Here is a 26,508-nt window from a genome sequence, read left to right on the forward strand (position 1 = left end):
CCGCATCTACTTTCGGCTACAGACTGCTCTCCCCGTTCCCGGGTGAGTCTCACACAATGCATCCAAAAGTTAATCCTCCTATTGTGTAGCTATGATGACTCTTTGCCCCCCTTCACCCTGAGTCCCAGAGTCCATCGTTATGGTGTCATGTCCAGTACCGGAGACATACGTGGGTGTTTCCATGTCTCCTGAGCTCGATCTGGTTATTTCTCAGTGCTGGGGAAGGCAGAGAAGTCACAGTTGTTTTTTAACTCAAATTTCCTTTCTTCGGCCGTATTTCTTCATCTCGAGAGCGAAAGCTCAGCCTTTGTTTCTCGCTCTGACTGTTTCCTTCGCACTCAGATAGATTTTGCCACCTGGAAGCAGATGAAACGCAACTCTGTAGGCACAGAACCGTGGTAAAGGTCGAGGACGTGGGGCAGAAATGAAAGTATTTCGTCCGTCCTACACAAATCAATATTAAATATAATTTGGTCATCGTGTCTTTATAAGACGTAAATGATGGTTCTGTTTTTCACATTTTATTTATCTTTTTTTTTTTGTTACTACTACCGTACACCTGCTAGCTTATGAAGGCTCCCTGGAGTCATAATGGCCTTCACTGGCGTTGGGACTTGCAGGACGGCCTTCAGCTGGTGGCCTTCACTGGCGTCGGGACTTGCAGGACGGCCTTCAGCTGGTGGCCTTCACTGGCGTCGGGACTTGCAGGACGGCCTTCAGCTGGTGGCCTTCACTGGCGTCGGGACTTGCAGGACGGCCTTCAGCTGGTGGCCTTCACTGGCGTCGGGACTTGCAGGACGGCCTTCAGCTGGTGGCCTTCACTGGCGTCGGGACTTGCAGGACGGCCTTCAGCTGGTGGCCTTCACTGGCGTCGGGACTTGCAGGACGGCCTTCAGCTGGTGGCCTTCACTGGCGTCGGGACTTGCAGGACGGCCTTCAGCTGGTGGCCTTCACTGGCGTCGGGACTTGCAGGACGGCCTTCAGCTGGTGGCCTTCACTGGCGTCGGGACTTGCAGGACGGCCTTCAGCTGGTGGCCTTCACTGGCGTCGGGACTTGCAGGACGGCCTTCAGCTGGTGGCCTTCACTGGCGTCGGGACTTGCAGGACGGCCTTCAGCTGGTGGCCTTCACTGACGTCGGGACTTGCAGGACGGCCTTCAGCTGGTGGCCTTCACTGGCGTCGGGACTTGCAGGACGGCCTTCAGCTGGTGGCCTTCACTGGCGTCGGGACTTGCAGGACGGCCTTCAGCTGGTGGCCTTCACTGGCGTCGGGACTTGCAGGACGGCCTTCAGGCTGCTCCAAAGCAAGTCAACGTTGTGTCCTGAGAGCAGAAGCGGACTCCTGCATGCATTGCTCCTCCTGCATGCATTGCTCCTCCTGCATGCATTGCTCCTCCTGCATGCATTGCTCCTCCTGCATGCATTGCTCCTCCTGCATGCATTGCTCCCAGCTCCTCGTGCATCAGGTCCTCGCCTGCGAATTCCAGCCGTTTCCTCTCTGACTCAGCCGTAATGAGGATATCATCTGACAAACAGCACACGTGCTGCACAGCTTGGGAGTCTGACCCATTGCAGTCCTGCTTTATCCCTTGTGATGGTATAGCGCCTTGCACATGTTAACTAATGTGATAATTTAATGTGATTGAATGTGACTTTGACTGCTAACAGACCGGAGACTGGACTGCACATCTTACGCTGGTGTAAGATACCAGTGAGTAATGTGTGATTCTCCTCCTTCCCTCTCATGCTAATTGTAACTTTATAACCTCCAGTGATTCTCAGGCACCTTTCTGCTTTCAGGATTACCGCCCCTGGGGGTTGCCCTCTGGCCGGAAGCCGTTTGTTCTTCCGGGACCTTCTGCCAGACTTGGGGTTTGCATCCTTCTTTTGCGGTTCGCTGTTCTCATTCTGTCCTGAAACGGCGCACGGCTGCCGCGCTTCATGAGTGCAGGATCAGGCTCACTTCACGCCCGCGCTTTTAATTTGCCCGGTAACTCGATTTGGTTCTCTTGAGGACGCTCTTAAATTAAGACGTGATTCCGAAGCTCTCGGGTGCTGATGGATCGGCTGCAGTTTGCACAGCAGTAGTTTTGCAGCTTCACACCTCAGCACCTGCGGATCTGACTCCTTCCCCCGGCTTGGTGGCTGTGCAGTTTGCACATTCGGCCCTCGCGCTGCAGGTCTCACCCAGGTCCTCCGACTCCGACTTCCGTAGGAGTGCCTGAGGGAGCCGCCTCACTGATGCAGGCTGGGGGGGGGCTCAGCTTTACCTTGGCTGCCACGTGGCAATTAACCCGCTTCTGCATTTCCATTTGCAGCCCTACCAACCGGACCTGCCTGCTTCACGCCCTCGGGTCTCCCAAACTCAGTACTTCTGTCATGAGTCAGATATTTTGCTGCCCACCCACCCCTGTACTTTTCCACACCCGAATGCATAATGTGATAAATCGGTTTGGTGGCTGCATGCTGCTGCACTGATGTCGCCAGTCTCCATCCTGCACATCCCAGGTTTCTCCATGATACTGGCTGCCAGTCTCCATCCTGCACATCCCAGGTTTCTCCATGATAATGGCCGCCAGTCTCCATCCTGCACATCCCAGGTTTCTCCATGATAATGGCTGCCAGTCTCCATCCTGCACATCCCAGGTTTCTCCATGATACTGGCCGCCAGTTTCCATCCTGCACATCCCAGGTTTATCCATGATAATGGCTGCCAGTCTCCATCCTGCACATCCCAGGTTTCTCCATGATAATGGCCACCAGTCTCCATCCTGCACATCCCAGGTTTCTCCATGATAACATGACATTAAGGCTTCTTTAGTTGACTGGGGCTGCAAATCATTTCATGGAGACAGAGCTCTTCTCATCACACGTGTCACTGCAGAAGCAGTTTAACTTCATTTACATTACAAATTTTTTTCACAAAAGCTTTTATCCAAAGCAACACACATTTGAGAAAGATGGGTCAGACAGTCCCTAGTTACAGACCGAACGATGACATCACTCAGCCAACTGGGAGTTGAACCAGTGACATTTCAATCACTGGTATAGCATCGAAACCTGCTGAATTACACCCGGCAGTTTCTTTAGAAGCTTGTTAAATCGAAATGTTCCACTCAGTGCTTAGAGCAGGTACACAACCAGCTTTTTACCCACAAAGCCAGAGCAAAGGCTTGTCTCTGCTGGACAAAGCTGTTTCTCTCTGTGTCTCTTCCTGTTCCTGAGTGTTCAGACTGGCTCTACGAGAGGAAAATCCCGATGGATAACCGAACACAGTTCTAAATAGCATCTTGTTTAGCGTCGTTCCCCTGGACCCTCATTATGAGGAAGATGAGATAAAATAAGATAAGAAAAGATAGGACAGGACGGGACGGGATGGGATTGGGGTAATTTACTTGTTATAACAGTCTATAGATTAAAAAGCTCAAATACACATACAGATATTGCACCAAGTGATAAATATATGTGACATATATATGTCCTGTACACAGTGAACAGGACAATCGTGTCATTTGTGACCTTTAGGTCACTGAGGTGTTATAAAGTCCGATGGCTGATGGAATGAAGGACCTGCAGAAGCATTTCTTCTTGCATGATGGATGAAGCAGTCTGCTGCAGAAGGAGCTTCGTAAAAGAGCCTCACTGTCTCGTGCACCTCCGTCACCTAAACCATAAGCTCCTCATCTGAAGTCTGGGATTCGGATCTATAATTACCTTTGACATCCAGGTAGGTGAGAGGGCCAGGCTCATCGCGCATCCGCATCCAGCTGCATGGATCAGGTAGAGATGGGGTTATGGAAAACACAACAGAAATGTCAAGGTGGATCTTCCACATGAGAGGAGAAAGGCAGAACACACTGATGAACTTTCAGTTTGTATCCCACAATCCTCTTTGCTTCTGGGTCCTTCCTACCAAGAACTGTATATAGTTGCCAGGATTTGAATTCCTTAATCATGACAGATAAGCCCTTCTAAGAAGTGGGGTTTGCATGCCATGATAAAAATAACGTTTCGGCTGAGCACACAGATCGCTTTGGTTAGTTGGTCTATTGAAGTTCATCTCTATCTCTCACCCGCTGGCCACGGTCCCCCCCAAGACCTGGAGGTGCAGTTTATTTGAGGGAGGTGGCTTTTCTGAAGGACCTCTGGCTGCTTCCTGGAAAGCAATCTTGATTTATCAGAACTGGTGCAGTTATGTGGTTTGTAATGGGGCCACCGGCAAGCATTTCCAGGAACTTGAGGGCCTTTGTTTTGGCAGAACTTACTCCAGTCTAAATTTATGACAGAGACGGTAGGGTGGGGTGGTGCCTTGTGGTGTGGGGGGATTGATGACGGTGTGGAGAAAGCACTTACATGATTCGAGTGTCATTGAACAGCATCAAGATCAAGGTGGTAAACACATTAAACAACCAGTAGGCTCCAGAATGTAAGCATCTGCATTTGTGTATGCCTTCCCAGCATCAACCAACCAGTTGAGTACTCTGTGACTGTGACTCTTTATACCCAACTGGTTGGGTGGAACAAAACCTTGGCCTGGATTTGTACTTTCTGGACCTGAACTTTCCACCTCTAGCCGGTGTTTTTAACCACCCAAATTACTTCCCTTTTTCTGGAAAGCTTTGGCTCACATGCTAGATTCTTACCCGTCTGATGTAGCACCTGCAGAAGGTCCCATCCTGCAAAAGCCAAACCAGTAACTCCCAGCTCATTTTGGGTTTATACACTTGTGCACAGATCAGTCTTGACACCAAAGCTTCAGGTCAGTCCCTTGACTGGTCAGCACTGAGATCACTGTTGATAAAGGATTGGGGGGGGAAAAAAGAAAGAAGAAGGAAGAACAAGGAACTGAGACAACAACCTAATTCAATAAAATAAGTCCCTAAAAGGAAAGAGCATCATAGCTGTGAAAAAGGCAAACATGCTGAAACCTGGTTAAAGGGAACTGTAATACACTGTAATAAGCAAAACAAATCAAACACAGACATAACGTGTTAGTAAGTGGATGTTGGGCCACCTCGAGCGTCCAGAACAGTTTCAACATCCCTTGACAAACAGTCTACAAACGCCTGGACCTCTGTTGTGAGATGTGACCTCAATCCTTTTGCTCGCTCAGCCCCTGGGCCGAGCGGGTCGGGTCGTGGTGATAGTGGAGTCAATTCCCATTTGGACAGTAATGCTTCAGGACAGGATGAACTTGATGACTCAGAATAAAATTTGATATTTTTGGCATTTTCATTGACCTCTGGAAGCGTAACTGAGGCTTAACTATGCCAGAAAAATGCACCCCACCCCAAGAGAGCTGACTGAACCCTTTGCCCTAGGAAATCGGTACTGAAGTCTGCAAGCCCTGTTCGCCTTGGGCCACACACCCACTTTCCTAATAACAGAAATGACTCACGTGACCCAATGACATTTCCCTGCACCGTTCAGTACCATCATGTGCTCTTTGTACACTTCACCTGATTTTTCAGATGTGACCAGAAAGAGATGCAGACTCTTGGAACCTGATCTGTGGCTGAGCAGTCTACATTTTCGCCCACTTCTGGATACATATCAGAACGTTGAGTGGTCTTAATCTCTGAAGTTGGTGCCTATCATGCTCCAAGAATCACACCACTCTCAAATTACCAAGACCTCTTCTTGTCTAGATAACATAACTAACAACTGACTTATTCCATGGATTTTTATGTATAACCCTAATTACCTAGTAGATGTTAATTGTCTAATTAATTTAGGAACCATACTTGTATGTTACCACCCGCTCTCAGTGTGCTTAATAGCCAGCCAATCATTCTTCCAGCCCCTTATCTAGTACACAGTTGTGATTCCCACATATCCTCATTCGATTAATCATATCTTTTATTTTGCTAGTTGCCAGTACCTACGTCTCCACTCACGCTGCTTTCCTCTCAAGCCATCACTCATGCCCAGATTGTTATTCAGCCAGATCACTGTGACTCCAATCGATAGTGGTAGGAAATTCAACCAGTGTGTTTGCACTTTATCTGCTGGTGAACCTGTCATGTCTGTTTGAGTAGGATGCAGTCATGTGGTTTGGCTACACAGGTCTCCAGTGTTGCGTCTATAATGGTAACTGGTTACAGCCCTTAGATCAGCAGGATTTCTTTGGTGTTGAAGTACACGATCCACGCAGAATTAAATACGAGAGAGATGAGAGCGATATCCACACCCGCCTGCAAAGTGAGATGTTTTGACATTTGGTCAGTGAACTGAGTCTCTCCTGTGGATGGAAACTTCACGTCAACGAGAGGAAGACAACAACAACACAATCGACAGCCCCTTTCATGTTTGCTGCAAACTCGAGTTTCATCTGTGCTGAATGTCCGAGGCGACCTGAGCCCATCTTACTGAGGCGTCACCCACATCATGACGAGCATGACTTTCAGGTTGATCTGGTGGATGGCAATAGGGAGTCTTCTGCTCACTAGAGAAGTTCCATTTCTTCTTAGCTAATAAGATGTTGATTTCAGAGTTTCTTAGAAGTGCTTTCAAAACTGCTGCCGGCTTCTCAGCAACTTTTCATGCCTAATTCCTATGAATTCTTATTGCTATGAATTCATAAATAGGAAGAATTATGACTCATTAATAAAGGTTTCCACTGTCGTCATTGATATTGTTCTTCAATCCATTTCCGCATCATCAGGTATGTAACTAAATAAATAAATGTGTATAAAGAACGCATCTACATAGAGGAAGAGACTGCATGCTTCGTCCTGAACTCAAATTCTTCAACAGTCATTCAGGTCTCTATGAGAAAGAAGATTTTAATTTAGATCGATTTATGGTAAAGATAAAGATATGGTATCTTGTCCGGTAAATCTGAGGTCACATAAACACGGAGTATCTTGTACTGTAAAGATGGCGTACCTTATATGGTAAATCTGAGGTTGGCTTTAGGGTAAAAATGAAGTAAAATACCTTGTGCAATAGTTTAGCAACAGTTAACCTCCTGGGACCTTTTGTTGATCAGTCCCACTTTGGGATTAAGAGACTAACCCCAGGCTGAATCTTTCTCTCCAGCCCGTAAGAGAACGCAAGCACCAGCTCATCCCTCTGATTAATATCCTCTCACGTTCCAGTAAGCATGAGAACCCCTCGATGCTCGCAGTACCCTGCCTTTCTAACAGATGACGGCCCTGACTGTACAGTTCCAAGAGTAGGAGAGATGAGTGAGGAAGATGGAGGATGTACATTGAAATGCCTCTGAGAGGTGTGTGTGTGTGTGTGTGTCTGTCTGTCTGTCTGTCTGTGTCTATGTATCTGTGTGTGCATGGGTGGGTGGGCTTGTATTTACCACATTGTGGGGACCAAATGTACCCACAACGTGGTAAAATCTGTTACTTTTCAGCTTGTGGCAACATTTTCCAGGTCCCCATAATATGAACCTCAATTTTATATTAAAAAAATCTGTGACTGCAATCAAAAACCTAAAAATGCCAAAAGTCCCATGCTTTGTTTAGTTACTTATGGTTAAGGTTAGGGCTGGGTAGGGGTTAAGGCTGTCATTGTCGAGATTAGGGCCATGCTCATAGAAATGAGAGCCCCACAGTGATATAGATACCAAATCTGTATGTGTGTGGGTGTTTTAATCTTAAATTTTAGGAAATGCTTGATAATGCTTGACAGTACAGGATGATTGCGTCAAAACTCCCTACTCCCCCCCAGCTATTGCTCATGTGAGAGTACTTCCTGTTGGCCCGCACAACAAAAGTGTCTGAGAGGTACTTCCTCATTCATCTGGAAAGAACAATGAGCAGTCTGCTGTCCCCGCCCCCCCACCCCCGCTCTGATAGACCTTTCAGTATTTCATAAAACGGCCTCTTGGATTGAATGAAGCAGACTGTAGGTGTTCTGCATCACAGTGATGTGCAGAATCTCAGTGTTCACTCTCACTTTCACATCACCTGACAGGGAAGTTTACGTAGGTAGCACTCCGCTGTTCGATCCATCCACTTGTAAGCTGGTTTGGACAGAATTCCTGTGTATTCTGAGTGGGGTGTGTTCACATGCTCTGCTTCTTTTGAGGCCAAGATCTGGTCATGGTTTACCTTCTTCCTTGATATGGTGTCCTTCAGTCGGGTGGAGCCGTTCCACGCCAAATGCACTGAAAGTGACAATGCTTGCCCTGCTACCCTGTGCCACCAGAAGATAAACATCTCCACCTTGCTTGCACCACCCTCCAGCACAGCGGAGATTTACCGCATGTGACAAGCAGTTTCTGGATATTTCACCATAGAAACGTCTCCAGGTGCCAGTCCAGTCTGCATAAAGCCACAAAAGTACCAGCAGAGACTCCGGAAACCATTGGCTCAACAGGTCCAAACTGGCCATGGAATTCGGCTCAAAGGCTCTGGGCAGAATTTCAAAGTAGAGCCTGTAAAGCCAGTTCCCACGCTGGCAGGGTTTTAGCTAAAGAAGGGGCACCATTAGAGATTTGGGGCCCTGAGAATGCATATCAAACTGGGCCCCCAACCAAAACCAATACAGTTATGCTCCAAATGTTTTAGGGCCCCTGTCACACAAGGACCTTGGGTATCGCCCTAATCCCCCCCCCGGGTAAAAGGTCAACATCAAAATACAGACACTTGTGCCTCAGAGACAGACGCACAAGCTGAACCGCGTCCATTTGTGTAAACAAGCTTAACTTACTTTGAATAATTGTGCCTCCTATTCAGGTAAGGAATCGTAATCTATGTGCTAAATCGATGAGTTAATAAGGCTGACAGCAAAAGTATTATGAACGAATCAGTAATGCCACAGACATGAGAAAGGGGATTCTGGCTTTGTGCCGGTCCAGTCAGATGGTCCACCGGTGGTCAGGTTCAGTCAGATGGTCTACTGGCGGTCCGGTCCAGTCAGACGGTCCACTGGCAGTCTGGTCCAGTCAGACGGTCCACTGGCAGTCTGGTCCAGCCAGACGGTCCACTGGCAGTCTGGTCCAGTCAGACGGTCCACTGGCAGTCTGGTCCAGTCAGACCACTGGCGGTTTCCAACAGCAGCCTCTGAGACCGCGTCTGTTGGGTCTGGCATAGTAACAAATCGTGACCGCATCCCCTTTTCACACGTGCATGCCTCTCGTGCTCATGCACGTGCACAGGGCCCCCTAAAGTCCCTCGTTTTCACTGTAGGTCCCACAAGGGTGTGTCCTGCAGGGCCCAGCTACACCCAGTACAACTCGCATGCCGGAGCTCCATCTGGTAGCTTTGTGACTCATTGCTCCAGCCCCAGGCGGCTCCCCTCCCACCACCACTGTCGGAGCTGCACCCCCCCCCCCCCCCACCCTGTCCTGAGCTGAACTTCCTTGCAGCAGTAAATGAGGTCTCGAGGATTCAGGCTTTCCATGTGAGACACGTTTGGCTGACACGCCTTTACAGTAGAGTGTAGGCTGGTGGCGGCGAGAGAGAGCGAGGGAGAGAGAGAGAGAGAAAGAGAGAGAGAAAGAGAGAGAGAATCCACCTGAAGTGAGGATGCCAGGCCAGATGGCTTCTTTATTGTCAGCTTGTGGGAGGTGCAAGCTGTGCTGGTCAAGCCATAAGGCGACCGCCTAGGGTGCCATCTCCTGAGTGGGGCTAGCACCATCCCCCCCCCACCCCGATCCCGGTCACCCAGGGCTCCACATGGGCTTTCACCAGCGCCGGGTGAGCTTGGGATTAACGAGCTGCCATCTTGGCCCAGACCGTGTCCTACCTTCCTCCCAGGAGGGAGGCGATTCCGTGCTTCTGGCAGCGCTGCTGTTTTCAAAGCGCGCGGCCTTTTGTCCCCTCTTGGCGGGAGGTAAGCCCGCCCTCACTCTGGGGAGTCCAGGGCGAGTGCCGGGAAAAGCTGGAGCCCATCCAGAGTGTCCTCCTGACCAGCCACCTGACGACACGCCCATTAGCTCTTTGGAAACACTGTAGGACTAAGATCCAGACAACGACAACAAAAGCCACCTTCAGAGGGATCTCACTGCGCACCATGAACTGATGCTGTAGATATTGCTAGCTGACTGGACCGTGAGTGGCTTCCTAATGCTAGCTAGCTGTCCGGACCATTTCGTTAATTTTACTCTCTGCACTGCTCACAACAGGAGAGTCTTTCTGATTGGAAGACGAACAGGAGCGGCGTTGCCATCTGAAATGCTTATGATACTTAAAAATGCATCTCGCTGACGTCTTTGTGTCGACACCGGAGCAGAAGAATATGGATTCAACATTTAAGGACTTTTTATTGTTACATGCAGAGCACAGAGTCAGACTAAAACATGCAGTGAAATAAATAATGTATAATAAACATGTAATTAATAAGGAACAGAAATTTATACTGAAAAAGAAAAGAAAAGAAAAATCAGCCGTGCAACATGACGCATGGTACATCAGCTGCAAATTGAGGTGTGACTATTACATTACAACTGTGGAACAGTAATGCAACACAAATATACAGCTATTCCCTGTTATCCAAGAGTAACTTCGTCCTAGCAAACTCATATATTTCCATTTTTTCTCATGGGGAAAATTCATTCCAAGGTCCTCCAGGACACCCTAATTAATCTCCCCAAAATAACCCTAAGACTCAAAAATGCCCATTTCAGCAGGATGAAAGAACACTTTGAACACCGATTAGCTAATTACGAAGCAGTTAGTGGAGTAGTAAACATGGACGTGTGTTCTAACACACAGTAATTTTCTTGCAGTAAAATTCATCATTTTGTAGGAGTAAAAATGTACATCTGATAGTCAGGTCTATGTGAGAATAAGAAATGGAATCAAATAAAAAATAAATAGTACAATTAACGTATCATAATGTGTTGCTATGGTAATGGCCCGTTACTGGGGAATCCCGAATCTCCCTCTTATGCATTTTGTCTGTGCTGAGATGGGCTTGGACAGTCTATCTCACACTGTGCAGTGGTATTCCCAGGAAGCTCATGTGGCTTTGGGCGGCGTAAGTACAGGATGGTCACTTCCTTGGTTTACCCATGGGCTTTCAGAGCTGATAAACTCACATTTTCATTCATCTGACACAGAGAAAGAGAGTCACGGTTTTTAGATTTCTGTCAGTTCCATTTATCGCTACATATTAACTTTTTGCAGCTGCCCACATGGTAATCTATGAGACAACAGGAGACAATAGGGAAACAAGAGCCTCCCCATGTCTGCATGGGGCCCCCAGTCGATTGGCCCCTGGCGGAAAGCAACTGAGAGCACTATTAGGGCCCCGGGGCCTACAGGGGAACATGGAAGCTGGGACAGGGAGGGCTATTAGCAGATGACCCGAGGGGTCTTGCTACCTATGACGACGGTTGTGATGGCAACATGAAAGGGTTAGACACAAACAAAGGAGATGATGTACAATAACTGCGCCATGTGTAACACACACATAGCTCGTTTCCCGGGCTTCTTCTGTAGTGCTGACCCATTAAACTACAGCATAATAGTGAAAATCTGTACACAAAAACTGCAACTCATAATTATTTCCATATCTGTTTCAATAGGCCTAACATAGTTTCAGAAGACCTGCAATAAGTAACACAAACAGCTTGCAGTAAATAAATAACAGTATCCATGGCGATTCTCCTCATAGCTGCAGGCTGGTGGGTTTACGTGACACGTTATTGTGGAGGATATAAACTTGATCTCATAACCGGAACGACGTCAGTCCAAATCCTGGGAAGTGCTCTGCTCAAGGCTCCGAGAGGGGGAAACTTAACCCCGGAGTCTCCAGCTCAAATTCCCAAGCCGGTTTGCATGAAAGTGCCATTCAAGTACATGGACAGAGAGCTGTTCATGCAGGGGCACGGCTCCGTGTGGGTTTGAGGAATCGCTCTTGGATGCATTGTTTGATCTTCTGAGAAGTTATGTTAGTTTCATAAACAGAGCTCTGCAGACAGAACATGTTATGGCAAGGCTGAAATCCACTTTAATCCAGGCTTAATTCACACCAGATGTCTTTGCATCTCAGATTTAACATACCGTCTGCCCCAAACCGAAAGGCATCCGTCTTGCTGCGCTTTCCAGTATCCTTCCTTTGCTCCTGATTAATTGTATCCTTGCATCTTTAATGTGGAAAACGTCCTTTCCCACCCCTCTCGCTATCGTTAATGCTTTTCCATAAACCGTGTGACTTGCTGCCTTGGGTGGAGACCAATCAGATCATCACGGTCCAGCTGCATCTGTTTCCATGGAAATGGTAATGATGCTGACATGTGATGCCGTCCCCCACTACTATAGCTTCCAGCTGTGAAGTGGTCACTTGACCGGCACCATCGGCCTGTAGCGATTACTTTCCTAGAATTTGAGGTTTTTTATTTTTAACCTTTAAAGATGCAGGCGCTGTCTGTGCCGGTTCAGGTGGGGGGGTGCCGCCTGTTTTGTTTATTTGAAGCAGGTTTATTTTTATTCAGCTGGTTTACTGCTGATAAAGTGCTGGTCATGTTCTTCTGACTTGTGTTACTGCTGAGTTTTGATGGGGGTGAACAGGTCAGGCTAGCTCTTCAGGGCGGGGGTGTCAGATTTTGAAGGTGATGTGACAATGACCCACACAGAACTTCTTCACCAACGGACCCGAGACACCAACCCCTTTCATGTTAGATCCATATTCACGTTTGTATAGCAAACGTTTTTATCCAAAGTAAGGTCAGGCAGTCCCTGGAAAATCTAGGGGTTAAGGGCCTTGCTCAGGGACCCAATGGTGACATCACGGTCCCAGCCCTGGGACTTGAAGCGGTCAAGGGTATAGCGTCCTAAACTGTGACCTGACGCACACGGCCCATGATGTAAACCTAGATAAGCACATTGGCTGCAGTGATTCCAACCCACCCTTAATGGTTATCTCCTAGGTCCTAATGCCACCTTATGTCTGTCACATTCCAATATCCTCTCCTTTCCCCAAAAAACCTGAATAGTATTGAACCCATGACTGACACTAACAGAGTATAAACCTCAAATCTGGTCGACCTCCTGAACACCACTGGTTGATCTCCTGAACACTTCTGGTCAACCTTAAGGGGGGCCATCTAGAAACCCACTGTGTCAGTCATCACTTCTCTTCTTTCTCATTCTTGCATCCCTCTCTCCTGGCCTTCTGACAGGAGCTAACAATCCCTGGCAGCCAGCTGGTCTTTGACACTGAGATGTTTTCATACCATGTACCTCCTGTATCTGCTGCCACTTCCCTCCATCATTTCCTCTGCAGCAAACATTCGATACAGCATCAGGTTTGCCTGCAGCTCTTGTCATTTCTGTCCAATGGCGAGAGATCTCCTTCCGCTAATCCTCTCTTTAAGTGCTTTTGAGAAGATGAATTCGAAGAAGCTTTAGCACTGTTAGACTGGCATGTTTCTCCTGGAAATGTCCCTGTAATCCTGAGTCAACACTGGAAAGTGTCTGTAGACCTGGCTGAGCTGTGTGTAAAGCTGATGAAAGACCTTCTTGAGACGCAATGGCTCTTAAAAATTGTCCAACTGCCATGGACGCACCTTCAACTCAGGGTTTGTACGTTTCCCTATTCTGTAGCTTAGCCATATTAAATATGCAAGGTTAGTAACACTTTATCACATGATTAGTCAATCATAGCTGAAAATAAGAATTAACCAGCAATGATTGGACTGCCTGATTGTAAATGTGGCAACGTGTACAGTACTTGATCTCCATATAGAAACTCCTAGGAAACCGTCTGCAGCAGCAGACAATATCCACAGGAGACTCTTATTTCTTGGCAGAGACTCAGTAAACACCAAACCTCAGTAAGTAATTGTCACTGGAATAATTTTTTTCTGAAATTGCTATAGCTGTCAGCTTCCAGTAAACTATTTTCTTCATTTCTGGAAGCTGTGATAGTGATAGTGAAAGATAACTTGCACTTGTCTGGGTATAATCGTATTTTGAACTCCAGAGGATTAAAAATAAAAAAAATAAAAAACATTTCCATCCCTTTCTTCTGGGCATATAAGTGGAGATGTGAACTCATTGAAACACGGCTGTGTTTGAAGACAAGAGCATAGAACACGGAGCCAAAAAGGATTCCAAGGAACGATTAAATTAGAAATGAACATGAAGGCAGGGCCTTCCCTGCATGCTGCGTCTTGTGTTTGGAAATCACTGGGTTGCTTGGTGAGCTGCACAGGCTCTCTTGCCAGGCAATGGGCTGGTCGGTCATCATGGCAGATACTGCTACAACATCCTAAAAATCACCTATGAGCCATAGAGAATTTAGCTTGAAAGACCTGTAAAGATTAACTTGAATTGGGTGAGAATGAATCTCACTTGACTTCAAAGAATTTCACTCCATAATTTGACTTAAACTCGAATGAAGCAGCCGAGAAACTTTGCAAGAAGCCAACACAGCATAGGCTGTTGTCATAGTGACAGGGGCCAAAACATCAGGAGAGCCACTAGGAAGGTCAAGGAAGGTCTGGTCTCCTGAGGACCACCTGCGTACCCGAACACACCGGCCAGCATTCCGCCTTGTTAAAGCTGATTCTGCCGAAGCGAAATGTCGAAAGTTGTCGTCCGCAAGACGAGAAGTTCCAGAGAGCACTCTAACGGAGCTGTGGCTTTATAGGCCACAAAGGAAATTAAACATATCGCGATACCCATCGGGCCGTGCTCGGTGCCGACGTTCTCCAAAGATACAGGAGCAACACTCATGCACAACGAGCACCTCAACCACAAAGGAACCCATTAGGAGATGGAGTCCATCTGCTTCCTGGAGCCTTAGACTTTCCTTACTTCCCATTAGGCACTTTCACACCAAAGTTCTGACACAGCCTTTTATTTATATTTTATTCATACGATCTGTGACATTTATATTTCATTACTAAATCAAGCCAACAAATCAGTTTCACAGATTAAAAAATGGTGTAACGCATTTTGCTAATATGCACTGGTAAGATATTAGACAAAAGGCTATTGGTTATAGAACAAATTTTCCAATGCAGAAATATGTAGCTTCCAAGTTTTTCCAACTTTTGGTCAACCAATCATCAAGCTATCACTGTAAGCACCCGTAGTAGTTTGTGTCTGAAGTACCAAGACTGGAAAAAGTGTTCTGCAGCTGCCTCCGAGGAACTAGTCAGTTGTTCTTGCAGTGTGAACGTGAAAATGTCCCTGGTTCTCAAAGAAGCTTCTGGTTCCTGACAGAAAGTTCCTGTGGTGTGAAAGCGCCTATTTAGGCTTCAGGTGAACATTCACACAAGGTCAGAAACAGGTTTGAGAGGCGGACACGAGAGGTGACTCACACTGCTTGTTGTCTAAATACTGATAACAATCTTCCACCCTGCTGCTTAAAGTGGGCACAAGAAGCAAAGTGACATGATGTAAGAGCACCTCTGCTCCTGTCCTTCTGCATCAGCTTTGTTAGTTCCTGCATAATCAGAAGCACCCTGGGTTCCTGAGGAGCTCAGGTCCACCTGTCTGTACCTCTCGCTCACATCACCAGAAGTCGTAGGTCAACATTTGCCACCAAGCGGGGGAGTAAAGGTCAAAAACCTCAGGACAAGGGCTTGTTTAAACACAATCAATTGCCCTGTTTGCCTTCATTTGGTGTGTCTTTTTTTAGAATAACCGCACAGGCTTGTATGTTCTGTATGGACCTGACAAATACACCCACTTTCCCGGAACAATCTGGTATTTTTCATACACTGTGGGGATTTACTGTTTATTGTTGATTTTCCTTCTTATCTTCCCATCTTTATTTATTTTTTGACATTCTCCAGAAATTTGCAGAGCAGGGCCAGGCCCATGTAACATATTTGCTGATTGTCCCCTTAGGCTACAGCAGCTTTTCTCATCAAGGGGATTCCAACCTGCACCCTTTCAGGTAGAGCAATATTCCTGCATCCACCTGCGGACCTTTCTTTATAGCATCATGTTTATTTTTGTTTTGATTTTTTTTTGTCAGCGATGTCAGGCTTTTCTCCTCCCTGTCCTTTGGTTTTTCTGAAGCGAGCGCAGTGTTTTGTTGTCGAAGTTTCCTTTGCGTCAGAGCTGGGGATAGTTTGTACCATTTCCCATAAATAACAGCATATTTCCTAAATGTATCACAGAGAAAGGGGAAGAGGCACTGGGGTTGTGTTTTCCTCCCATAAAGTCTGAACTGTTTTGCTGGTTGCGGTGTCCTTTTGCAGATCTTTGTCAGATTTTTTTGAAGGAAAAAAAACATCCCATCCTACAGCTTAGCTTGGCGAGATGCCTTTAGAAATTCATAGCAGACCATCTAACAGTTTTGAGGAAATCAACCCCCAATAGCCTATACTGTGGGCAGGATGTTGTAATAAGGCCTCTTAAGATAAGATATATGTCTTGAGAAACCAAAAACCGCATTGCTGGACGCCAATGCTGCACACCGGTGTATCCACGCGTGGGATCTCTCCCGGATGCCGGTGAATCCGCCTTTGTGATCTCTCCCGGACCCCGGAGTATCCGCCATTGTGATCTCTCCCGGACGCCGGTGTATCCGCCTGTGGGATCTCTCCCGGACGCCGGTGTATCCGCCTGTGGGATCTCTCCCGGACGCCGGTGTATCCGCCTTTGTGATCTCTCCCGGACGCCGGAGTATCCGCCTTTGTGATCTCTCCCGGACGCCGGTGTATCCGCCTATGGGATCTCTCCCGGACGCCGGTGAATCCGCCTTTGTGATCTCTCCCGGACCCCGGAGTATCCGCCATTGTGATCTCTCCCGGACGCCGGTGTATCCGCCTGTGGGATCTCTCCCGGACGCCGGTGAATCCGCCTTTGTGATCTCTCCTGGACCCCGGAGTATCCGCCATTGTGATCTCTCCCGGACGCCGGAGTATCCGCCTTTGTGATCTCTCCCGGACGCCGGTGTATCCGCCTGTGGGATCTCTCCCGGACGCCGGTGAATCCGCCTTTGTGATCTCTCCTGGACCCCGGAGTATCCGCCATTGTGATCTCTCCCGGACGCCGGTGTATCCGCCTGTGGGATCTCTCCCGGACGCCGGTGTATCCGCCTTTCTGATCTCTCCCGGACGCCGGAGTATCCGCCATTGTGATCTCTCCCGGACGCCGGAGTATCCGGCTTTGTGATCTCTCCCGGACGCCGGTGTATCCGCCTTTGTGATCTCTCCCGGACGCCGGAGTATCCGCCTGTGGGATCTCTCCCGGACGCCGGTGTATCCGCCTTTGTGATCTCTCCCGGACGCCGGTGTATCCGCCTTTGTGATCTCTCCCGGACGCCGGTGTATCCGCCTGTGGGATCTCTCCCGGACGCCGGTGTATCCGCCTGTGGGATCTCTCCCGGACGCCGGTGTATCCGCCTTTGTGATCTCTCCCGGACGCCGGAGTATCCGCCTTTGTGATCTCTCCCGGACGCCGGTGTATCCGCCTATGGGATCTCTCCCGGACGCCGGTGAATCCGCCTTTGTGATCTCTCCCGGACCCCGGAGTATCCGCCATTGTGATCTCTCCCGGACGCCGGTGTATCCGCCTGTGGGATCTCTCCCGGACGCCGGTGAATCCGCCTTTGTGATCTCTCCCGGACCCCGGAGTATCCGCCATTGTGATCTCTCCCGGACGCCGGAGTATCCGCCTTTGTGATCTCTCCCGGACGCCGGTGTATCCGCCTGTGGGATCTCTCCCGGACGCCGGTGAATCCGCCTTTGTGATCTCTCCCGGACCCCGGAGTATCCGCCATTGTGATCTCTCCCGGACGCCGGTGTATCCGCCTGTGGGATCTCTCCCGGACGCCGGTGTATCCGCCTTTCTGATCTCTCCCGGACGCCGGAGTATCCGCCCATGGAATCTCTCCCGGACGCCGGTGTATCCGCCTTTGTGATCTCTCCCGGACGCCGGAGTATCCGCCTTTGTGATCTCTCCCGGACGCCGGTGTATCCGCCTTTCTGATCTCTCCCGGACGCCGGAGTATCCGCCCATGGAATCTCTCCCGGACGCCGGTGTATCCGCCTTTGTGATCTCTCCCGGACGCCGGTGTATCCGCCTGTGGGATCTCTCCCAGACGCCGGTGAATCCGCCTTTGTGATCTCTCCTGGACCCCGGAGTATCCGCCATTGTGATCTCTCCCGGACGCCGGTGTATCCGCCTGTGGGATCTCTCCCGGACGGCGGTGTATCCGCCTTTGTGATCTCTCCCGGACGCCGGCGTATCCGCCCATGGAATCTCTCCCGGACGCCGGAGTATCCGCCTTTGTGATCTCTCCCGGACGCCGGTGTATCCGCCTGTGGGATCTCTCCCGGACGCCGGTGTATCCGCCTTTGTGATCTCTCCCGGACGCCGGAGTATCCGCCATTGTGATCTCTCCCGGACGCCGGAGTATCCGGCTTTGTGATCTCTCCCGGACGCCGGTGTATCCGCCTTTGTGATCTCTCCCGGACGCCGGAGTATCCGCCTGTGGGATCTCTCCCGGACGCCGGTGTATCCGCCTTTGTGATCTCTCCCGGACGCCGGTGTATCCGCCTTTGTGATCTCTCCCGGACGCCGGTGTATCCGCCCGTGGGATCTCTCCCGGACGCCGGTGTATCCGCCAGTGGGATCTCTCTCGGACGCCGGTGTATCCGCCCGTGGGATCTCTCCCGGACACCGGTCTATCCGCCCGTGGGATCTCTCCCGGACGCCGGTGCATCCGCCTTTGTGATCTCTCCCGGACGCCGGTGTATCCGCCTGTGGGATCTCTCCCGGACGTCGGTGTATCCGCCTGTGGGATCTCTCCCGGACGCCGGTGTATCCGCCTGTGGGATCTCTCCCGGACGCCGGTGTATCCGCCTGTGGGATCTCTCCCGGACGTCGGTGTATCCGCCTGTGGGATCTCTCCCGGACGCCGGTGTATCCGCCTGTGGGATCTCTCCCGGACGCCGGTGTATCCGCCTGTGGGATCTCTCCCGGACGCCGGTGTATCCGCTTTTGTGATCTCTCCCGGACGTCGGTCTATCCACTTGTGGGATCTCACCCAGACCCTGGTATATCCGTGAGTGGGATCTCTCTCGGATGCTGGTATATCTGTCTGTGGGATCTGTCTCAGGCAGAATTGTATCCACATGTGTGTTCTCTCCTGGATGCAGTTGTATCCGCGTGTGGGATCTCTCCAAACAGATCCTTTGGTGACAGAGGTTTTGTTCTCTGGACCTGGAAGGAGTTGGGGGTATCCAGCCTTATGATATCGCCTTCCTGACAACACGCACTGTAACCCCCCCCAAGGCAGTGTGCCAACACTGTGGCATGGGGGATTTGCACAGCTTTTATTCTGCGTCGCTCAGATCACCTCCAGAGTATTTCATGCTGCCACTCTTCCACATTATTTACGGTAATGAGGTCATCAGCATATGCCATGCAGCCCAGGTGAAGACCTTCCCAGCATGAACAAAGGAGGAACAGCAGCACGAGTTTCTGTACTGTAGTTTCTGCACTGGTCTGTCTGGGCAGTTTGGCCTGTTGCTTATCTTTTAACACTCAATGTTATTTTTGTTATTTACCTTATATTTTACTTCAACGTGACCAGTTGCACCTAAACGTATTGCTTGTACCTGGGTTGTACGTCCTGATTGTGATTGTGGTGGCTGTTGAGTAGAGTGTACCTTGGTATGGTACATCAGAGGGGGATTTAGGTGCCGGATGCTGGACTAGGGAAGGAAATGAACACCAGAGCAACTGTAAACATCTGGGGCGTCTGGCGGGGGGGGCAGGAAGGGTGTACAGAGCCCACCCACATACATGCTCAGCTGTACTGAGGCACTGCCTGCACCACACATAACATGTCCATCACATGAGTCGGGGGGAGGGGGAAGTGGCTCAGAGTACCTGGTGAAGTAAAGACTGACCTTTGCGGTAGTAATTATTAAATGCAGCTACTGATTTCTTCAGAACTGTTTGATGAAACTCTCAATAGCAGTGATTACCAAATACCTTCCTGAGGTTACATACCTGCTAACTTTTTCAGCCGGTCACCAGCCCCATGGCCTCATGTGGAAAAACCTCTGTCAGCATGTGAAAGCAGCCAGGTGACCCATTTTGATCTACTTTGTACAGTGGAACAGGTTTGTTTGCCGTGTCAGCGTGAGACGGCGAGGCCTGTTTCCTGGTTTTTGGGGAGGCGAGCTTCATGACGCGCCCATGGGTGAGCTGCTGCTGGTTTTGGGAAGAACTCAATGAGGAAAAACGTGAAGCACCAGCCTGCCTCGGCTAATCTGCGGATCTGCCTCTTATTCAGGCTTTTCCCCTGAAATTCCCCTGATTCTACTGAATATATGACTGCATGTTTATCTGTGAGCATCAAATTACCTGATAATAAATCACAGAAAAAAAACTATCCAAGATATAACGCAGTGGTAAAAATTGACCTTTGATATGCAAATAGGATAAAACACGACAGCAATGTGTCTAGAGCAAACCACAGAGGCAGGCGACTAAACACAGACTCTGCCATTATGATCATGCTTTCAGAAAGTGCTTCCAGAAACTGAAGGTACTTCTTCCAAATTTCCATTCTCGTCTTTCCCACTAAGGCTCGTAATTGGGATTCCCAAGTAGAGCTGCAGCATGACTCACATGCAGAAGTTGACGGGAGTGACAGAACAGTTTGCCCTCCTCCTGCAGTACGTCTCGGTCCGTAACTTCATCCACTTGTCTGTTTTTTTCTGGCATTCTCGGAGCCTGTCAGAACAATGTATCACTGAAAACTGTTGGATCTGCCTTTTAAATTCAAGTCGCCTGGACCCACCACCAGCAAGCCTTTGCGTGGGAGGTACCTCATGCAACATGGAAGAAACATACAAACTCCACAAACAGCACAGACACAGTGAGATATGAACTCAACAAAGAGCGGAGGTGGGGTTACAACCCCTGTGCAAAGTGCTACCCACTAAGCCAGTGTGCCGCCCCACAGCAGTGAACATATAATGTAAAAATAATATAACAAAAATCACACCTGTAACATTGTAAACAGAAGCTAAAAATGCCCACTGATTGGCCTTTAATCCTCATAGCGAATCAAACAGTCAAATGACATCAGTTATGCCCGGATTGGATTGGCTCTAATATCAGGCACAAAATCACAGTGCGAGTTAATCTTTGTGGCACCTGCTTCTCCAAGTATCCGAGCAACTACATAACAATGATGGCAAATAAAGCAGCACTATAAATGAAGAGCGGGTAAGTACACACAACGCAGGACCTGGCCTCCCTCCAGATGGCCCAGGTCTTCCATTATTCCCACTGGCATGCAGACAGCGTGCACCTGCTTTTTGCAGAAGAGGAACGTCAGTGGAGTGGAAACATTCGGTGATCCATTCGTCGGGCTGGCTCACACTCAAGGCCGTAACAGCTGAAAGCAGTAAGTCTCTGTAGCACGGTTGGACTGGATAGTAATCCTGATGTGAAGGACAGCCGGACCAGATAGTAAGCCTGATCTGAAGGATGGCAGGACTGGATAGTACGCCTGATCTGAAGGATGGATGGACCGGATAGTACGCCTGATCTGAAGGATGGATGGACCAGATAGTAAGCCTGATCTGAAGGATTGCAGGACTGAATAGTATTCCTGATCTGAAGGACCGGATGGAGTGGATAGTACGCCTGATCCAAAAGACAGATAGACTGGATAGTAAGCCTGATCTGAAGGATGGATGGACCGGCTAGTAAGCCTGATCTGAAGGATGGCTGGACCGGATAGTAAGCCTGATCTGAAGGATGGCTGGACTGGATAGTACACCTGATCTGAAGGATGGATGGACCAGATAGTAAGCCTGATCTGAAGGATGGCTGGACTGGATAGTAAGCCTGATCCGAAAGACAGATAGACTGGATAGTAAGCTTGATCTGAAGGATGGATGCACTGGATAGTATGCCTGATCTGAAGGATGGCTGGACTGGATAGTAAGCCTGATCCAAAAGACAGATAGACTGGATAGTAAGCCTGATCTGAAGGATGGATGGACCAGATAGTAAGCCTGATCTGAAGGATGGCTGGACCGGATAGTAAGCCTGATCTGAAGGATGGCTGGACTGGATAGTACACCTGATCTGAAGGATGGATGGACCGGATAGTAAGCCTGATCTGAAGGATGGCTGGACTGGATAGTAAGCCTGATCCGAAAGACAGATAGACTGGATAGTAAGCTTGATCTGAAGGATGGATGCACTGGATAGTATGCCTGATCTGAAGGATATCTGGACCAGATAGTATGCCTGATCTGAAGGACATCTGGACCGGATAGTAAGTCTGATCCAAAAGACAGATGGACCAGATAGTACGCCTGATCCGAAGGATGGCTGGCCTGGATAGTATGCTTGATCTGAAGGATGGATGGACTGGATAGTATGCCTGATCTGAAGGACGTCTGGACCGGATAGTACGCCTTATCTGAAGGACATCTGGACAGGATAGTAAGCCTGATCTGAAGGACATCCGGACCGGATAGTAAGCCTGATCTGAAGGACATCTGGACCGGATAGTAAGCCTGATCTGAAGGTTGGCTGGAGTGGGTATTAAGCCGGGTCTGAAGGATGGTTTGATAAGCATGGCGTTCCAGAGACTACCTAGATTTACCCATTATTCTGTTTTTCATTAGCTATTTGTTCAGGGCATCTTAATACCCACTGTCCACCTCCTCACATGCACATCTGCGTAATGCACAGCTGGATGGTGCACACCCACTGGTCCCTGCAGACCTTTGACAGGCAAAGTCTTTCCCAGCTGCGGTTAGCTTGCGAGCCGAGGATTAAAGTGTGTTTATGAATATAACAAAAAGGGGCCGTGCCTTGGACTGGCTGGGGTGAAAACGAAAGCCACAATAACGGAAGGGGCACTGTTGGAGCTCACTGTAAATAAACAGTGAGAGCAGAAATTAGAACATGTTCCACAACTCGGGCCAGCAGTGACCTAGGTGGCCATGAACCTCTAGCATGTGCCGGGAGAGTGTGTCAGGGGCATGTACTGGGAGAGTATACTGGGAGAGTGTATGAGGAGCACGTGCCGGGAGAGTGTGTCAGGGGCATGTGCTGGGAGAGTGTATCAGGAGCATGTACTGGGAGAGTGTACTGGGAGAGTGTATCAGGAGCACGTGCCGGGAGAGTGTGTCAGGGGCATGTGCTGGGAGAGTGTATCAGGAGCATGTACTGGGAGAGTGTACTGGGAGAGTGTATCAGGAGCATGTGCCGGGAGAGTGTGTCAGGAGCATGTACTGGGAGAGTGTACTGGGAGAGTGTATCAGGAGCACGTGCCGGGAGAGTGTGTCAGGGGCATGTACTGGGAGAGTGTACTGGGAGAGTGTATCAGGAGCATGTGCTGGGAGAGTGTACTGGGAGAGTGTATCAGGAGCATGTGCTGGGAGAGTGTACTGGGAGAGTGTATCAGGAGCATGTGCTGGGAGAGTGTGTCAGGAGCATGTACTGGGAGAGTGTACTGGGAGAGTGTGTCAGGAGCATGTGCCGGGAGAGTGTGTCAGGAGCATGTACTGGGAGAGTGTGTCGGGAGAGTGTACTGGGAGAGTGTACTGGGAGAGTGTGTCGAGAGAGTGTGCCAGGGGCATGTGCTGGGAGAGTGTGTCGGGAGAGTGTACTGGGAGAGTGTAATGGGAGAGTGTGTCAGGAGAGTGTCAATGTGTGCAAATGCATGTGCTCATCATGCATTGAGAGAGCGGCGTGTTGCACTTTGCCTGGGTGCTGCCACAGCGACTAATGAGCTGTTAGAGGGGAAATCCGACCTCCTCTCTGCCCTCGAGAATAACCCCACCCTGCCCCCTCTGACCCAACCCCTTTCGGGGAAGGGTTCCCTGCTGCTTTCCCGAAAGAGATCTCGCTCGGATAGCACTGCATGCCATTTAGCTTTTATTATCCCTTACATAACTGGTGTAATATGTGTATAGGATCGTAAGGCAGCAATCAGAATGTTTATACCGGCACAGGGAGTTCTGTAAGTCAGGGCCAATCAGCACTGGCTGACTCCCCTGGAGCAAAATCTTAGATTATCAGGGGGCAAAACTGCAGTCAAACAAGCAGGAAGTGAGGTGGCCTGTGGGACGACGGCCTCACCCAGCCTGGGGATTATCAAGCTATTCACATGCAGCCATCTGGACAGTGTCATTGGCACCTGATTGGCTGATTACGCAGCAATATGACAGAACACCACGCAGTTTCATATATGGTAACAACAACGAGTGACACAGCCTCATAAATCTGAGTCGTAAACATAAATGCGTATTGTCTATCATCCGTTGATGCCGATTTACTCCAGCTTACCGCAATAAAACACTCTTATCACCAAACATACCACCAGCGCATAAATCATTTACTACCATGACAGGAAAAGATTAAGAAAGAGAGGGCACCTTAGAGGTATAGGTTACGACTCAGCAAGGTGCTGGCTTGCTGCTCTCATTATGTCACTGTACTTTCAGAGTGCTTAAACAAGATTACTCTCATCCGCTTACCCACAGTTTCCCCGTTTCTGTTTATGAAGTGACATAGGCCTGTAACACTCCTATAGCATTAGCATCCCGAGAAAGTGACCCAGGCCTGCAGCGATTCCTATAGCATTAGCGTCCCGTGAAAGTGACCCAGGCCTGCAGCGATTCCTATAGCATTAGCGTCCCGTGAAAGTGACCCAGGCCTGCAGCGATTCCTATAGCATTAGCGTCCCGTGAAAGTGACCCAGGCCTGCAGCGATTCCTATAGCATTAGCGTCCCGTGAAAGTGACCCAGGCCTGCAGCGATTCCTATAGCATTAGCGTCCCGTGAAAGTGACCCAGGCCTGCAGCGATTCCTATAGCATTAGCGTCCCGTGAAAGTGACCCAGGCCTGCAGCGATTCCTATAGCATTAGCGTCCCGTGAAAGTGACCCAGGCCTGCAGCGATTCCTATAGCATTAGCGTCCCGTGAAAGTGACCCAGGTCTGCAGCGATTCCTATAGCATTAGCGTCCCGAGAAAGTGACCCAGGCCTGCAGCGATTCCTAAAGCATTAGCGTCCCGAGAAAGTGACCCAGGCCTGCAGCGATTCCTATAGCATTAGCGTCCCGAGAAAGTGACCCAGGCCTGTAGCGATTCCTATAGCATTAGCGTCCCGAGAAAGTGAACGATTTAGCGATTCGTACAACATTAGCGTTGAAAACAGAGTAGCTCAGGACCCAAACTTTTGGCCAGAAGGTTGCTGTTTCTCTTTTCTGCAGGGCTCCCTTTGTCTGACACAGGGGAGGCCCGGACCCCAGGTGCCTTGTATCCCAGAGTTGGTAAATAATTCATTTTTCCCTGTGTTTACTGGAGCCCTTCCAGTTCGTTACACATTAATAGTGGGGTGGGTGTCCGTTCCCAGGCGTCCAAGTCCAGAGTGCACCGGCTGTACCGCAGCCATGCTAATGAAGACCTTTTCATGCCCCCCATGTACAGGCTCTCCTCCAATCACCTGTCAGCTCACTCCCCCCATTTCATGACCAGTCCTCCTAGCATCACAGTCTTAAAAAGGCATGAAAAAGAACTGAAAGCCCAGAACAATAAAACAACACCATCAGCAGCCAAAGACCCCCCCCCCCCCACCCCCCCATGCAACTACCCAGAATCCTCCAGAACATGAAACCCGGACTAGGAGCGGCGACAGCGACAGCGCTCACACGTGCCAGTTAATGTTCAGAGGCCATGGTAAATTACCCTGAAATACAGTAAATGATTACAGTAGAAGAGTAGACGCACATGCAGCAGACACATAGGAGCAGCAAGGAAAGTGTGAGTGCAGGGGAGCTTGTGTGAATGAGCGTGAAGCGCGCGTGTGTGTGTACGAGACGGCGTGCGCAGTGCGGTAGCGAGGTGCTAAGACATGCATCAAACCTTACCCATATGAAAGGTGTCAGCAGGAAAGGAGTCGCCGATGCCACAGACCATCTCCACGTCCGTGGTGCGTCGATGCTCAAAACTGCTTCCGACACCGGAAAATGTTGACGATCCCCATTAACCCGAAGCTACGGCCCACATTTTGATTTCATCAACATTTGCATACTGGAAGCGAAGATTAAGACTAAGGGAGATAGAGGAATAACCTTGGGTGCTGAGTAGCCCGGATTACTGGTCCCACCCAGCCATGTATCAGTGGGTGGGATCACAGCAGCTGGGCTCACTTCACACCCATGAAGATCTCACTGTCCATACGTCAGACACAGCTGGAGGTGAAAGGAAAACAGAGCATATTCCCCCACACACACACATACACACATACAGATACACATAAAAATACACTGTCTCTGTCAGAAATACAAAAACACACACAGAGACCCAGACACATATACAGACACAAGAGCACACAAACAAAACATTCACGTACACATACAGACCCTCCCTCACTTACACACACAGGGAGACACACACACAGTCACAAAAAACATACAGACACTAAAACATTCACAGACACAAACTCCTATTCCTGCAATGTAGTATCTGAACTGGGGTTTATAAGGGTTTGTACTGTTGCTATTGCAAAGATACAGTTGTGAGAGTGTGGGGCACATGGACTAGATCAGGGTTTGGATCACTTGTGGTTGAATTAGGTGACCTGGTTTTG

The 26,508-nt window shown here is 49.3% G+C and overlaps 1 long non-coding RNA gene across 2 annotated transcripts; it reads right to left on the bottom strand.

Moving 5' to 3' along the window:
* Positions 1–1,199: 1,199 nt before the first annotated feature.
* Positions 1,200–26,064, bottom strand: LOC140581337 (uncharacterized). Of its 2 annotated transcripts, XR_011984412.1 has the most exons (4): positions 25,787–26,064; positions 20,513–20,617; positions 4,643–4,790; positions 1,200–3,766 (listed from the first exon to the last, which is right to left on the bottom strand). It is a non-coding gene; the product is annotated as an uncharacterized lncRNA (long non-coding RNA). The 2 variants fall into 2 exon arrangements; XR_011984413.1 differs by lacking the exon at positions 20,513–20,617.
* Positions 26,065–26,508: the final 444 nt, after the last annotated feature.

This window comes from Paramormyrops kingsleyae, chromosome 20 (genome assembly GCF_048594095.1).
Source record: "Paramormyrops kingsleyae isolate MSU_618 chromosome 20, PKINGS_0.4, whole genome shotgun sequence".
NCBI lineage: Eukaryota > Metazoa > Chordata > Actinopteri > Osteoglossiformes > Mormyridae > Paramormyrops > Paramormyrops kingsleyae.